This window comes from Lepidochelys kempii, chromosome 25, assembly GCF_965140265.1.
Source record: "Lepidochelys kempii isolate rLepKem1 chromosome 25, rLepKem1.hap2, whole genome shotgun sequence".
Classification (NCBI taxonomy): Eukaryota; Metazoa; Chordata; order Testudines; family Cheloniidae; genus Lepidochelys; species Lepidochelys kempii.
The window spans coordinates 2862544-2879781 of NC_133280.1; the positions used below are offsets into that span (position 1 = coordinate 2862544).

General features: G+C 50.2%; 1 non-coding gene across 1 annotated transcript; it reads left to right on the forward strand.

The window, feature by feature from the left end:
- The first annotated feature begins 1162 nt into the window (after positions 1-1162).
- LOC140903426 (U1 spliceosomal RNA) lies at positions 1163-1326 on the forward strand. Its single transcript, XR_012156244.1, has one exon. It is a non-coding gene; the product is annotated as a U1 spliceosomal RNA (small nuclear RNA).
- Positions 1327-17238: the final 15912 nt, after the last annotated feature.

Here is a 17238-nt window from a genome sequence, read left to right on the forward strand (position 1 = left end):
GGATTCTCAAACTCCATTAAAAAATACTGGCCAAACCCCTTGGGCAGTTTGAAAATCCCACCCAAGAATCTTTATTTTTTCTTAAAAGAAGAAGGTCCTCAGACTCTGTAGAAAGCGACAGGGGCACTGATGAATCAGCCTGGCTGGTGCCACCATGAATTGGCTCCTCCTTGCCCTCTACAGCACCAATGTATATTCACTTCCCCCGTGCCACTCATCAGAGCACAACCACCTGGGATCCAGTCCCCCGCACCAGTGTGGATCCTGCCCTGGCCTTTGTTCGTGGGGTTCAGTATTTGTTCTCCTGTTGCACATCGGGATGTTTCTCTCCCAAGCTGGCAGACTATTTTTAGGCCTTTGGAGCAGATAAATCTGTTCCCTTCCTGTGGTGGGTGTCCAGAAAATGAACCCCCTCCAGGCATGGCAACAGGGCCAGATTAACCTTTTTGTGGGCCCGGCCCCAAACAGATTTGTGGGCCCCCATGGAGGCAATGGAGCATGACGTAGGGAGGTCAGTCCGCAGAGCAAGAGGCCGGCCAGGGGCAAAAGGGCCTGGCATGGCTGGGGCAGCCCAGCTCCGCCCAGCCCAGTGCGAGGGCACTATTTACAAACCGGCAGCCGCCAGATGCACAGTGTCCTGCCCGGCTCTCTGCTGCCAGCGTGCCCCTTCCCCTCGGAGGTGAGCCCAGGCCGCGCCACACAACCCCCCCGCCCAACACCCCTCCGACTCCCTATGGCCAGAGCCCCCTCAGACTCAGTATGCCCAGCACCCCCTTCAAATCCTCCCCACAAATGCACAACACCCTGTACAACACCACCCGTGCCTAGTGCCCCCTCCCAACAACCCCACCACAACTGCTCAGCACCCCAAACAGAACCCTCATTCCCTAGTAGGGTGACCAGGTATCCGGCTTTCAACTGGAACACCAGGTCGAAAAGGGATCCTAGTGGCTCTGTCAGCATCGCTGACTGGGCCGTTGACTGTCCGGTTGGCGGCGCCATGCAGCAGGGCTGGCAGGCTCCCCGCTAGCCTCCACACCACGCAGCTCCTGGGTAGCAGCTGGCATGTCCCCACTCTGGCTCCTATGTGTAGGGGTAGCCAGGGGGCACCACACGCTGCCCTCACCCCAAGCGCCGCCTCCCACAGCTCCCATTGGCTGTGATACTTACCTGGCGGGGAGGTACAATGATCACAAAGGTAGTTTTCCCAGGGTGAGGCTCATCCATTGCACTGCGGGTGTGCTGATCCCTGCCATTTCCCCAAATGCAGGAAAATTGACTACATAGTTTGTGGTAGTTGGGGGACTGTGTTTGCACTCTCCCCTGGCTAAATGGGGGAGGGATAGCTCAGTGGTTTGAGCACTGGCCTGCTAAACCCAGGGTTGTGAGTTCAATCCTTGAGGGGGCCATTTAGGGATCTGGGGCAAAAATTGGGGATTGGTCCTCCTTTGAGCAGGGGGTTGGACTAGATGACCTCCTGAGGTCCCTTCCAACCCAGATATTCTATGATTCCTGGCCAATAGGAGCTGCGGGGGGTGGTGCTTGCAGACGGGGCAGCGTGCAGAGCCACCTGGCCTTCCCACCGCATAGGAGCTGGAGGGGGGACATGCTGCTGCTTCCAGGAGATGCTTGAGGTAAGTGCCATTGGGAGCCTGCACCCCCAAGCCCCCCTGCCCCAGCCCAGATTCCCCTCCGAAGCCCTCAGTCCTAGCCCGGAGCACCCTCCTGCACCCTTCATCCCCAGCCCCATCCCAGAGCCGCACCCCCAGCCAGAGCCCTCACATCCTACCGCACCCCAGCCCCCTGAGCCAGCCTGGTGAAAATGAGCGAGTGATTGAGAGTGGGGAGAGCGAGCGACAGAGGGAGAGGGGATGGAGTGAGTTGGGGGTGGGGGCCTCAGAGAAGGGGTGGGGCAGGGGTTGGGGCAAGGGTGTTCAGTTTTGTGCAAGTAGAAAGTTGGCAACGCTACTCCTTAGTGCCCCAACACACACAGATCTTCCCCACCCTCTCACAACCCAGCACCCCCCGGATTCCCCACAGACCCACTCCCCCACGCCCTGCCTCCTGGCTGCACTCACTGGCCCTGCTGGGAGGTGACTGTCTGCTGGGCTGAGCCGGCAGCGCAGCCAGGGCCGGTCCCAGGGCCGGGAATCGCTCTGGCCCCTCGGGAGTGGCCCAATCAGCCAGGCCAGGGCCTGTCCCAGCTTGGCCCCCTCAGGACCCACTTGCCTGGAGGGGCCCAGCCAAGTCCCCCCCCAGACTGCCCCCTCCCCACCTCCTGGCTGAGACTGGCCAGGTTTCTGCACCAGTCCCAGGTGTCTCAGCTCCAGGAAGACGGGTGGGACCCCACAGGTGGTGGGAAGCAGAGACTGCTGGGAGCTGAGGTGCACTGGGGTCCAGCCAGGGGGCAGAGGAGCCGGCGCGTGGGGCCAGAGGGCAGAGAGGAGCCCTCAGCCAGCTGGCAGACGGGCCAAGAGGAGCAGGTCGTGGTGGTGGGGAGCCAGCGGGGTCTCGGGGCGCAGTGCAAGTGGAGCAGGCCGGGGCCCCTTCTGGGCATGGGCCTGGCTCCATGGAGCCACTGGCACCATTGTAAACCCGGCACTGCATGGCAAGGTCCTTTCCAGCTGTGTCAACACTTCCAGACAGAGGGGTCCAGGTAAGAACTGCAGAGAGGGCCTGGAGTGGCATACAGAGGAGCAGGATTCCCTGGGGGCCTCACTGCTGTGTCCTGACCTTCTCCTCACTCACACAGCAACCAGGAGTAGCTCCCCTGGAGTCAATGGGGCTGCAGCGGTGTAACCCAAGTACCCGTGAGGGAAGAATTGAGCCCCATGTGTGCGTCTCAGCGCAGGGCTGGGGACCACTGCCGAGCCTTCACGTATGTGAACTGTAGGCAAGCGAGGGGGCGTCTCAGCTCTCGGAGTGGAACAGAATAAATGGAGGAGAGCATGGGACCATCCTCATCAGCCAGACTAGAGTCCCTGGCTGAGCCCAGGTCCTTCCGGGTGGTGCTGGCCTGACAGCAGGGCCAGGCTGGAGTGGGGGAATCATGGGAGGGCTGCTCTGCTCATTCCCAGGGGGCAAGGGGTCCCTTCTCCCCAAGGACTCTCAGTGAAGCTGCAGCAGCACGGTCAATATGTACCCAGGCCCCAGGCAGGGCTGAACAGCCCCGGCTGCTATCGTTCCTGGAGCGAGCTCGGGGCCATCGGCCTGTGCTGCAGTCACCCCTCTGACTGCAGTGCAGACAGACCCTGGGCACAGCCCAGGCAGTCATGGGTCCAGTGCACCGCTTGTCCAGGTCAACTGCTTGTCCCTGCACAACCCTCCCTACTGGCCTTGGCAGGGGCTTTGTTCGAGCACCTTCTGTCCCCACCCTTATGGGCCACATCTCCCCCGCTTGACGATGCGTCTAATCCACCATCCATGCTTAAGGCATCTCTGCTTGGACAATTCCTTTCGAGAACCTCGATGTCACCTCCAGGTGGCCAAAACCAGCTTCAAACACAGCCAGTGCCTGTCCCATGACAGCTCCAACCGGAGGTTTGACCTTCCTCCCGTCTGTGGGGAAAGCGCAATCCCTTCGGCTGTAAAGTGATCAGATACGCTGCAAGTGAGGGTGGGTGGGGCCTTCACTCTTCCCTTTGCTGCTGTGGCCAGTTGGAAGATTTTAGATCATATATACTGGCAGTGTGCACCCACTGGCAATGGCTGCCTGTTTCTCCCCTGGACTTGCACAATACCCTTCCCTCAGCAACTGAATGGCTAAAACATTCAGCCTAACACGCTGGACTGGAACAGCTCTGTAAACGCAGTCGCAATTAACCACCAGAGTCCCCTGTCTAGTGCTGCACAGGGCAGCCACCATTCAGCCTCAGTTTCCCAGCTGGGTGGTCTTCCACTGCTCTGCCCACCCTCCAGTGCCTTCTGGGTGGCAGAAACGCAGACCTCCAGCAAGGCCTCTTACAGAGCTACCCCTTCCAGGGCACTGAAAGTCCAAACCAAGTAGAAAGCAACATAACTCCCCATGCTACCAGGAGAGCCGCCAGGCCTGAGTCATAGAATCATAGAATATCAGAGTTGGAAGGGACCTCAGGAGGTCATCTAGTCCAAACCCTTGTTCAAAGCAGGACCAATCCCCAACTAAATCATCCCAGCCAGGGCTTTGTCAAGCCTGACCTTAAAAATACCTATGGAAGGAGATTCCACCACCTCTGTAGGTAACGCATTCAGTGTTTCACCACCCTCCTTGTGAAAATGTTTTACCTAAGATCCAACCTAAACCTCCCGCTCTGCAATTTGAGACCATTACTCCTTGTTCTGTCATCAGCTCCCACTGAGAACAGTCTAGATCCATCCTCTTTGGAACCCGCTTTCAGGTAGTTGAAAGCAGCTATCAAATCCCCCCTCATTCTTCTCTTCTGCAGACTAAACAATCCCAGTTCCCTCAGCCTCTCCTCATAAGTCATGTGTTCCAGACCCCTAATCATTTTTGTTGTCCTCCGCTGGACTCTTTCCAATTTTTCCACATCCTTCTTGTAGTGTGGGGCCCAAAACTGGACACAGTACTCCAGATGAGGCCTCACCAATGTCGAATAGAGGGGGACGATCACGTCCCTCAATCTGCTGGCAATGCCCCTACTTATACATCCCAAAATGCCATTGGCCTTCTTGGCAACAAGGGCACACTGTTGACTCATATCCAGCTTCTCTTCCACTGTAACCCCTAGGTCCTTTTCTGTAGAACTGCTGCTGAGCCATTCGGTCCCTAGTCTGTAGCGGTGCATGGGATTCTTCCATCCTAAGTGCAGGACTCTGCACTTGTCCTTGTTGAACCTCATCAGATTTCTTCCCCTACTAATCCTCTAATTTGTCTAGGTCCCTCTGTATCCTATCCCAGCGTATCTACCTCTCCTCCCAGTTTAGTGTCATCTGCAAACTTGCTGAGGGTGCAATCCACATCATCCTCCAGATAATTTATGAAGATATTGAACAAAACCGGCCCGAGGACCGACCCTTGGGGCACTCCACCTGATACCGGCTGCCAACTAGACATGGAGCCATTGATCACTACCCGTTGAGCCCGACAATCTAGCCAACTTTCTACCCACCTTATAGTGCATTCATCCAGCCCACACTTCTTTAACTTGCTGGCAAGAATATTGTGGGACACCGTGTCAAAAGCTTTGCTAAAGTCATGGAACAACACGTCCACCACTTTCCCCTCATCCAGAAAGCCAGTTATCTCATCATAGAAGACAATTAGATTAGTCAGGCATGACTTGCCCTTGGTGAATCCATGCTGACTGTTCCTGATCACTTTCCTCTCCTCTAAGTGCTTCAGAATTGATTCCTTGAGGACCTGCTCCATGATTTTACTAGGGACTGAGATGAGGCTGACTGGCCTGTAGTTCCCAGGATCCTCCTTCTTCCCTTTTTTAAAGATGGGCACTACATTAGCCTCTTTACAGTCGTCCGGGACTTCCCCCGATCTCCAGGAGTTTTCAAAGATATTGGCCTATGGCTCTGCAATCCCATCCGCCAACTCCTTTAGCACTCTCGGATGCAGCGCATCCGGCCCCATCCCCATGCTGTGCTGCCCAATGCAGTAGTCTGGGAGCTGACCTTGTTCGTGAAGACAGAGGAAAAAAAAGCATTGAGTACATTAGCTTTTTCCACATCCTCTGTCACGAGGTTGCCTCCCTCATTCAGTAAGGGGCCCACACTTTCCTTGACTTTCTTCTTGTTGCTAACATACCTGAAGAAACCCTTCTTGTTACTCTTAACATCTCTTGCTAGCTGCAACTCCAGGTGTGATTTGGCCTTCCTGATTTCACTCCTGCAAGCCCGAGCAATATTTTTATACTCATCCCTGGTCATTTGTCCAATCTTCCACTTCTTGTAAGCTTCTTTTTTGTGTTTAAGATCAGCAAGGATTTCACTGTTAAGCCAAGCTGGTCGCCTTCCATATTTACTATTCTTTCTACACATCAGGATGGTTTGTCCCTGCAACCTCAATAAGGATTCTTTAAAATACAGCCAGCTCTCCTGGACTCCTTTCCCCCTCATGTTATTCTCCCAAGGGATCCTGCCCATCAGTTCCCGGAGGGAGTCAAAGTCTGCTTTTGTCCAGGGTCCGTATTCTGCTGCTCTCCTTTCTTCCCTGTGTCAGGATCCTGAACTCGACCATCTCATGGTCACTGCCTCCCAGGTTCCCATTCACTTTAGCTTCTCCTACTAATTCTTCCTGGTTTGTGAGCAGCAGGTCAAGAAGAGCTCTGTCCCTAGTTGGTTCCTCCAGCACTTGCACCAGGAAATTGTCCCCTACACTTTCCAAAAACTTCCTGGATTGTCTGTGCACCGCTGTATTGCTCTCCCAGCAGATATCAGGGTGATTGAAGTCTCCCATGAGAACCAGGGCCTGCGATCTAGTAACTTCCGTGAGTTGCCGGAAGAAAGCCTCGTCCACCTCATCCCCTGGTCCAGTGGTCTCTAGCAGACTCCCACCACGGCATCACCCTTGTTGCTCACACTTCTAAACTTAATCCACAGACACTCAGGTTTTTCTGCAGTTTCATACCGGAGCTCTGAGCAGTCATACTGCTCCCTTACATACAGTGCCACTCCCCCACCTTTTCTCCCCCGCCTGTCCTTCCTGAACAGTTTATATCCATCCATGACAGTACTCCAGTCATGTGAGTTATCCCACCAAGTCTCTGTTATTCCAATCACATCTTAATTCCTTGACTGTGCCAGGACTTCCAGTTTTCCCTGCTTGTTTCCCAGGCTTCTTGCATTTGTGTATAGGCACTTGAGATAACTTGCTGATCGTCCCTCTTTCTCAGTATGAGGCAGAAGCCCTGCCCTCTCGCGCGCTCCTGCTTGTGCTTCCTCCCGGTATCCCACTTCCCCACTTACCGCAGGGCTTTGGTCTCCTTCCCCCAGTGAACCTAGTTTAAAGCCCTCCTCACTAGGTTAGCCAGCCTGCTTGCGAAGATGCTCTTCCCTCTCTTGGTTAGGTGGAGCTCGTCTCTGCCTCCTTCTTGGAACACCAAGCACTCCTCCTTCTTGGAACACCAAGCACTCCTCCTTCTTGGAACACCGTCCCATGGTCAAAGAATCCAAAGCCTTCTCTCCGACTCCACCTGCGTAGCCATTCGTTGACTTCCACGATTCAACGGTCTCTACCCAGGCCTTTTCCTTCCATGGGGAGGATGGACGAGAACACCACTTCTGCCTCAGACTCCTTTATCCTTCTTCCCAGAGCCACGTAGTCCGCAGTGATCTGCTCAAGGTCATTCTTGGCAGTATCATTGGTGTCCACGTGGAGAAGCAGGAAGGGGTAGCGATCCGAGGGCTTGATGAGTCTCGGCAGTCTCTCCATCACATCGTGAATCCTAGCTCCTGGCAAGCAGCAGACTTCTCGGTTTTCCCAGTCGGGGCAGCAGTCTTCCCAGTCCCTGGCCCTATCCACCTTCTCTCCCACACAGAAAGCTCAACATCTGCTCACTCTCCACCTGCTCTCAACACCTGAGCAGGGCTGTTCTTTTTTAACCTCCCTGGGGGCCTGCTTCCTGCTCCAGGTGTCTTAACTGGGGCTAACTGGGCCAAAGGACCCCATAGCCCATTCCCCCCCTTCTGCCTTGCATGGAGACTTGTAGGCGTTACGGGCCCAGAATCTGAGAGGTGTTTCTTGGAACCTGGAGAATAAGCGACTTGCAGCGTGAGCTGTTTACGCTGCCCAGCGAGCTACGTGTCCTCTGACTCAACGGAAAAGAGCTCTCCGCTGGGAGGAGAAAAGTGTTGCACAATTTCAGATTGACACAGAATTTCTTTTACTCTCTAGTAACCAGCAGAGTCCTTTGGTTCAGAAACCCCCAGTGCTTAGCACCACAGAGCAGCCACATCTGACCTGCCACACTGGGTCATCGCCACATGTTATTCTTTATTGTTCGTAGGACCATGGTACCTAGCAGCCCCAAGTGCTGTACAAACAAAATGACAGGCCCTGCCCCAAAGAGCCGACAATCTAAATTATCCTACAAGAATCACAATGGTTCTCTGATGTCTAAATAAAACTCTGTAGAGACTGGCAAAGGCTGTGCAAAGTGTCTTTCCCCACCCCCGGGCCATTTCACATGGACTTGAAATGCAGGTTTTGCTGGAGTAAAGGGAAGCATTGTTGTCTACAGAGACACTGTCTGTGCATCCTAGCTATGTGGGAAACCTCCGTGTGCCCTGGATATTACACTGTTAGCTTGCTATTGAACCAGAGAGCCCATCATGGTAGTTAGCACTGAAGTTTAATTGAACTCCACTGATTTCTTTCCACACAAACTGTGCGTCATGTAGCATTGCTAGCTCTTACCATTTTAGCAGGAGAATCGCTATATTTGGTGTTTCTCTTAAAGCCCCAGCTGCTACAGTCATGTGACAATCTCAGTTTTCTTTCTTTTTTTTCTTTTTCTTTTTAAATAAGGAGAGTTTCTGACCCTCTCGGTTTCAGAGAAAAACGTGAAAATGTGAATCTTAGCGGTTCAAACACCAGAACACAAAAAAAATAAGCACCCAGAATTTATTTTTTAAACAGAATCTCATGATTTTCATGCCAATTTTGTGATTTTGAATGCCTGGGGTTGGCAGTTCAGATTCTGAGTGAAATTCACCTCTCTGCAGGGGGCCAAGGCCTATGTGCTATTGGGAGTGAGTGAGAAAGTGAATTTCTCCCACAATGCACAGCCCAAGGCTGGGAGGATGGTGTGGAGGCCCAGTGACAGATGGGGCAGGAATTCTTCTCCAGGCTTTCTGGAGCCTTTGATTTGGTGTGTTCCCAATTTGTAATTAGAAATAAAACCAAACTGAATTTTTCTAGATTCGAGCCTCTAGGGTGGTGACAAACAGTTTTAATTTAGCAGAGGCCTGTGAATGATTCAATGAGTGATCAGATTAAAAGCTTTATTAAATATAAAATAGGGAATTAAGCAAAGAGGCCTCGCATTACCACCACCCTCTGCACCGATCCTCACCTCCTGAGATGGAACGATGCAGATGGGGTGAGCAGGGGTTGGACTAGATGACCTCCTAAAGTCCCTTCCAACCCTGATATTCTATGGTTCTATGATTCTATGATTCAGTCCATGAGCGGGGATTCACAATCCTTTCTCTGAGGGTACCTTGGTGGTGGATGGGTGTACATAGTTAAAATTACTGGGCTACCCCTTTTATAATGAATTATAATAACAACCCTTAATTAATTAGCATTAAATCCACCATTTTACCATCATTAAATATTTTTTATGTTTGTTTGGCTATATTAAGCTCATTTCTAATTAACATCTGCCTAAATGCCACGTGCCAAGTGACTATCAATAGAGACAGCATTTTCTGAAACATTCTCATTTTATTTTCAACACTTGTAAAAACCACTTAGTTCCAAACTTAGTTACAACATGGCCTGGTGTTATGGCCTAACTTATTTTTAACTTGCCTCTGAATTCCCTCATTTCACTTGACTCCTATTCAGTATTTTCCCTAGGAATTGAATTGGGGTGGGGGGGGGTTTCCAAATTTACCGGGGAGTGAGGCCCGACGAGGAGTGAGACCGTGAGGACGAAGGTGGGCTGTATGGCACTGTAGTAAAAAGTGAAAAATGTTTCACAACAATTTTATTAGATTTAAGTTATGGTTTAAAATCATCACACAAATCAAAGTTGGTTACTCAAGCCTTCTGTGAAGCATGACATCTACATCCTTCTTGTAATTTTGCACAACTCTGTTAATGAACTTGTCAAATGCAGTGCGTTCATCTTTGGTGACTTCTCATGTGTCCGGTACTTGCTGTCCTTTAATTGATATGCTCATGAGTTCATTCACATGATCAGGCAGAAGGCAACTTCTTTCAGAGCACAATATCTATTCAATGACGAAAAATGCTCAACTGTAGGTGTTGTGACTGGGAGCAGCAAGAAATGTAGACCTACTTCTTTCACCCCAGGAAACAGCACAAAGATCGGGTCAAACCACTAGTGATGATAAACAAGAAGTTGAAGTCAAATCTTCATTCATTCTTCATACGACATTCCACTCTGTGTTCAAAGTCCCTATTCTGTCCTGATCACATGGCAGCCCCATTGCGGGAATGCCTTAGTCCACTCAACTGTCAGTGTTTTATAAGACAGGCATCTGTAAAAACTACATAGGGTTGAGTCAAATCCAGAAGTTGCTGTTTTAGATTTGTAAGAATCAAGTCTGTGTACTGTACTTTTTCAGCTGGCTTAACAAACATTTCTTGTCCTCTTCACTTAAGGATTCAATGTAAGTGCCTTCATTAGTCAACTTCTGGACTGAAGTCTTTGCTTCTTCCAGGCTGTTTTCAATGGATATCTCTAATTGATCCAAGGGTAGCTTCTATTGCTGGACAAAGATCGACTACTGTTGTAGCAGATGCTTGGATGGCATTGTTTAATGACCCAGGTGGTTTACAAGAGAAAGAATGGCACTAGTCTTCTCTGAACATAGGTTGCAAAAGTAGTCCACAAGCCTCAACTACTTAGATCTGTCCCATCTGGTCAGATACTTTCCAAAACCAGTAATAACGGTTGCAGTAATTTTAAGACAATAGCCAAGGATCGCTCATGAGAAAGCCAGAGGGTTTTCCCCAGTTGGACTTATTTGAACTTCAGTCCCAGAGCATCTTCTATTTTTTCCAAGACATTCAGTCTTTTTGGACTCTTGTTAACAAAAGAGTACAGTATAACACATACATTAAATTTATGGCTTTTAAAATGTCTTTTGTAGATTCTGCAGCTTATACTAGTGCTGGTTGAGTACTTCATTATTGTCAAGCCTATTTTTAGGAAATGGATTTTTGGGCCTACTCTCATTTTAACAGCTTTCGATATAAACATAAGCAAGCCTCATCTCTATAGGCTACACGCTGAACTCCTAAAACTCCCCTGTGCAGAGTAGGACTGTGCCTGCTATTCCATGCCTTCAAAGGGTGCAGTGAACTCCCCCCACTGGTCTGCTCCTTGGGGTTTGAACCATGCCACTGGCTCCTCTCTGCCCCCTTAGGGTGTAGTGTGTCCCTGGGGACACAAGAAGGAGCAATACCTGCACTCCTTGTGGTAGACCCTAGTGAGGAGGCATGCAAAGCATGTGCGAGGGGAGAACAGTGAGCACTTCTCCCTGCCCACTTTCATAGGGACCTTGCTACGGTCTGGCCTTGCAGTCACCTAGAGCTGGTCAGAGCAAAATGTCCAAGAACTAACTACACATATAGATGAGATTTTCAAAGTAACATAAGGTGTCTGGCTGCTCAATTCCCATTAAATCCGTAAAGAGACGAGGCCGGGGAGGACCAACTTCTTTTGGTAAGAGAGACAAGCTTTAGAGCCACACACAGCTCTTCTTCAGGTCTAGAAAAGGCACTCTGGGGATCACAGGAAAATGCAAGGGGGACAGCTTGTTTAGCATAAGCAGTTAGCACATATTGTAAGGGACCATTCAATGTAGAGTGACCCGTTAACACCTCTGCAGTCAGAGGACAAAAAGAGGGGGTTAGTGGATTACAGATTGTTGTAATAAGCAGCATTGCCAACTCTCATGATTTTGCCAGGAGTCTCATGATAATTATTGGTTTCAGAGTAGTAGCCGTGTTAGTCTGTATCCACAAAAAGAACAGGAGTACTTGTGGCACCTTAGAGACTAACAAATTTATTAGAGCATAAGCTTTCATGGTCTATAGCCCACTTCATCGGATGCATAGAATGGAACATATAGTAAGATATATATATATATATATTATGACAAGTTCAGGCCAGATGGCTATCGGAGAGTAATAGAAGGCAGATATATTAGCCCCAGGCTAAGTAGGTCCCTTTTCCCTGGGTAAGGGAACAGGGAAGGTTCCAGAACAATCAGGAACCTTCTGGAGACAATTAAGACAGGCTGATTAGAACACCTGCAGCCAATCAAGAAGCTGCTAGAATCAATTAAGGCAGGCTAATCAGGTCACCTGGGTTTTAAAAAGGAGCTCACTTCAGTTTGTCGTGTGCATGTGAGGAGCTGGGAGAAAGAGGCACTAGGAGCTGAGAGTGAGAATGCAGACTGTTGGAGGACTGAGGTGTACAAGCATTATCAGACACCAGGAGGAAAGTCCTATGGTGAGGATAAAGAAGATGTTGGGAGGAGGCCATGGGAAGGTAGCCCAGGGAATTGTAGCTGTCACACAGCTGTTCTAGGAGGCAGTCTAGTGAGCTGCATTCCACAGGGCCCTGGGCTGGAACCCGGAGTAGAGGGCGGGCCCTGGTTCCCCCCAAATCCTCCCAGCTCCTGGTCAGACACAGGAGGAGTTGACCTGGACTGTCAATTCAGAAAAACGGCCATGCTGAGGGCTGCCGTGAAGCTCCAAGGCGAGCAAATCTGCCAATAAGTGCAAGAATCACCAAGGTAGAGCAGGAACTTTGTCACTATATATATATATATATATTATATAACACACACATACAGATAAGTTGGAAGTTACCATACAAACTGTGAGAGGCTAATTAGTTAAGATGAGCTATTATCAGCAGGAGAAAAAAGCTTTTGTAGTGACAATCAGGATGGCCCATTTAGACAGTTGACAAGAAGGTGTGAGGATACTTAAGGAAATAGATTCAATATGTGTAATGACCCAGCCACGCCCAGTCTCTATTCAAATCCTGATGTCAGATTTGTGTCCATTTATTCTTTTGCGTAGAGACTGTCTGGTTTGGCCACTGTTTTTAGCCGTGCCATCAGGGGCTTGTTCACCTGCACATCTACCAATGTGATATGTGCCATCACGCGCCAGCAATGCCCCTCTGCCATGTACATTGGCCAGACTGGACCGTCTCTATGTAAAAGAATAAATGGACACAAATCAGACGTCAAGAATTATAACATTCAAAAACCAGTCGGAGAACACTTCAATCTCTCTGGCCACTCAGTAACAGACTTAAAGGTGGCAATTTTGCAAAAGAAAAGCTTCAAAAACAGACTCCAATGAGAAACTGCTGAGCTTGAATTAATATGCAAACTAGATACCATTAACTTGGCTTTGAATAGAGACTGGGAGTGGCTGGGTCACACACCGAATCTATTTCCCCATGTTAAGTATCCTCACACCTTCTTGTCAACTGTCTAAATGGGCCATCTTGATTGGGCCATCACTACAAAAGTTTTTTTTCCTTCTGCGGATAATAGCTCATCTTAATTAGCCTCTCACAGTTTGTATGGTAACTTCCAACTTATCTGTATGTGTATATACATATCATACTATATGTTCCATTCTATGCATCCGATGAAGTGGGCTGTAGCCCATGAAAGCTTATGCTCTAATAAATTTGTCAGGGTATGTCTACACTATGGAATAAGGTCGAATTTATAGAAGTCATTTTTTTAGAAATCGGTTTTATATATTCGAGTGTGTGTGTCCCCACAGAAAATGCTCTAAGTGCATTAAGTGCATTAACTCGGCGGAGCGCTTCCACAGTACCGAGGCTAGAGTCGACTTCCGGAGCGTTGCACTGTGGGTCGCTATCCCACAGTTCCCGCAGTCTCCGCTGCCCATTGGAATTCTGGGTTGAGATCCCAATGCCTGATGGGGCTAAAACATTGTCGCGGGTGGTTCTGGGTACATATCGTCAGGCCCCCGTTCCCTCCCTCCCCCTGTGAAAGCAAGGGCAGACAATCGTTTCGTGCCTTTTTTCCTGAGTTACCTGTGCAGACGCCATACCACTGCAAGCATGGAGCCCGCTCAGGTAACCGTCACCCTATGTCTCCTGGGTGCTGGCAGACGCGGTACGGCATTGCTACACAGTAGCAGCAACCCCTTGCCTTGTGGCAGCAGACGGTACAGTACGACTGGTAGCCGTCATCGTCATGTCCGAGGTGCTCCTGGTCGCCTCTGTGAGGTCGATCAGGAGCGCCTGGGCAGACATGGGCGCAGGGACTAAATTTGGAGTGACTTGACCAGGTCATTCTCTTTAGTCCTGCAGTCAGTCCTATTGAACCGTCTTATGGTGAGCGGGCAGGCGATACGGACTGCTAGCAGTCGTACTGTACCATCTTCTGCCGAGCAGCCATGAGATGTGGATGGCATGCAGTCCTTCTGCACCGTCTGCTGCCAGCCAAAGATGTAAAAGATAGATGGAGTGGATCAAAACAAGAAATAGACCAGATTTGTTTTGTACTCATTTGCTTCCCCCCCTCCCCTGTCTAGGGGACTCATTCTTCTAGGTCACACTGCAGTCACTTACAGAGAAGGTGCAGCGAGGTAAATATAGCCATGTATCAATCAGAGGCCAGGCTAACCTCCTTGTTCCAATAAGAACGATAACTTAGGTGCACCATTTCTTATTGGAACCCTCCGTGAAGTCCTGCCTGAAATACTCCTTGATGTAAAGACACCCACTTTGTTGATTTTAGCTCCCTGAAGCCAACCCTGTAAGCCGTGTCGTCAGTCGCCCCTCCCTCTGTCAGAGCAACGGCAGACAATCGTTCCGCGCCTTTTTTCTGTGCGGACGCCATACCAAGGCAAGCATGGAGGCCGCTCAGCTCACTTGGGCAATTAGGAGCACATTAAACACCACACGCATTATCCAGCAGTATATGCAGCACCAGAACCTGGCAAAGCGATACCGGGCGAGGAGGCGACGTCAGCGCGGTCACGTGAGTGATCAGGACATGGACACAGATTTCTCTGAAAGCATGGGCCCTGCCAATGCATGCATCATGGTGCTAATGGGGCAGGTTCATGCTGTGGAACGCCGATTCTGGGCTCTGGAAACAAGCACAGACTGGTGGGACCGCATAGTGTTGCAGGTCTGGGACGATTCCCAGTGGCTGCAAAACTTTCGCATGCGTAAGGGCACTTTCATGGAACTTTGTGACTTGCTTTCCCCTGCCCTGAGGCGCATGAATACCAAGATGAGAGCAGCCCTCACAGTTGAGAAGCGAGTGGCGATAGCCCTGTGGAAGCTTGCAACGCCAGACAGCTACCAGTCAGTTGGGAATCAATTTGGAGTGGGTAAATCTACTGTGGGGGCTGCTGTGATGCAAGTAGCCCACGCAATCAAAGATCTGCTGATATCAAGGGTAGTGACCCTGGGAAATGTGCAGGTCATAGTGGATGGCTTTGCTGCAATGGGATTCCCTAACTGTGGTGGGGCTATAGACGGAACCCATATCCCTATCTTGGCACCGGAGCACCAAGCCGCCGAGTACATAAACTGCAAGGGGTACTTTTCGATAGTGCTGCAAGCTCTGGTGGATCACAAGGGACGTTTCACCAATATCAACGTGGGATGGCCGGGAAAGGTACATGACGCTCGCATCTTCAGGAACTCTGGTCTGTTTCAAAAGCTGCAGGAAGGGACTTTCTTCCCAGACCAGAAAATAACTGTTGGGGATGTTGAAATGCCTGTATGTATCCTTGGGGACCCAGCCTACCCCTTAATGCCATGGCTCATGAAGCTGTACACAGGCAGCCTGGACAGTAGTCAGGAGCTGTTCAACTACAGGCTGAGCAAGTGCAGAATGGTGGTAGAATGTGCATTTGGACGTTTAAAGGCGCGCTGGCGCAGTTTACTGACTCGCTTAGACCTCAGCAAAACCAATATTCCCACTGTTATTACTGCTTGCTGTGTGCTCCACAATATCTGTGAGAGTAAGGGGGAGACGTTTATGGCGGGGTGGGAGGTTGAGGCAAATCGCCTGGCTGCTGGTTACGCGCAGCCAGACACCAGGGCGGTTAGAAGAGCACAGGAGGGCGCGGTACGCATCAGAGAAGCTTTGAAAACCAGTTTCATGACTGGCCAGGCTACGGTGTGAAAGTTCTGTTTGTTTCTCCTTGATGAAACCCCCCGCCCCTTGGTTCACTCTACTTCCCTGTAAGCTAACCACCCGCCCCTCCTCCCTTCAATCACCGCTTGCAGAGGCAATAAAGTCATTGTTGCTTCACATTCATGCATTCTTTATTCATTCATCACACAAATAGGGGGATGACTACCAAGGTAGCCCAGGAGGGGTGGTGGAGGAGGGAAGGAAAATGCCACACAGCACTTTAAGCACAGCACTTTAAAAGTTTACAACTTTAAAATTTATTGAATGACAGCCTTCTTTTTTTTGGGCAATCCTCTGTGGTGGAGTGGCTGGTTGGCCGGAGGCCCCCCCACCGCGTTCTTGGGCGTCTGGGTGTGGAGGCTATGGAACTTGGGGAGGAGGGCGGTTGGTTACAGAGGGGCAGCAGTGGCAGTCTGTGCTCCAGCTGCCTTTGCTGCAGCTCAACCATACACTGGAGCATACTGGTTTGGTCCTGCAGCAGCCTCAGCATTGAATCCTGCCTCCTCTCATCACGCTGCCGCCACATTTGAGCTTCAGCCCTGTCTTCAGCCCACCACTTACTCTCTTCAGCCCGCCACTTACTCTCTTCAGCCCGCCACCTCTCCTCCCGGTCATTTTGTGCTTTCCTGCACTCTGACATTGTCTCCCTCCACGCATTCGTCTGTGCTCTGTCAGTGTGGGAGGACAGCATGAGCTCGGAGAACATTTCATCGCGAGTGTGTTTTTTTTTCTTTCTAAGCTTCACTAGCCTCTGGGAAGGAGAAGATCCTGTGATCATTGAAACACATGCAGCTGGTGGAGAAAAAAAAAGGGACAGCGGTATTTAAAAAGACACATTTTATAAAACAGTGGCTACACGCTTTCAGGGTAAACCTTGCTGTTAACATGACATACATAGCACATGTGCTTTCATTACAAGGTCGCATTTTGCCTTCTCCCACCGCGTGACTATCCCCTCAACCTTCCCCCCTCCCTGTGGCTAACAGCGGGGAACATTTCTATTTAGCCACAGGCAAACAGCCCAGCAGGAATGGGCTCCTCTGAGTGTCCCCTGAAGAAAAGCACTCTGTTTCAACCAGGTGACCATGAATTATATCTCACTCTCCTGAGGATAACACAGAGAGATAAAGAACGGATGTTGTTTGAATGCCAGCAAACATACACTGCAATGCTTTGTTCTACAATGATTCCCGAGTACGTGTTACTGGCCTGGAGTGGTAAAGTGTCCTACCATGAAGGACACAATAAGGCTGCCCTCCCCAGAAACCTTTTGCAAAGGCTTTAGGACTACATCTAGGAGAACCGCAAATGCCAGGGCAAAGTAATCCTTTCACATGCTTGCTTTTAAACCATGTATAGTATTTTAAAAGGTAC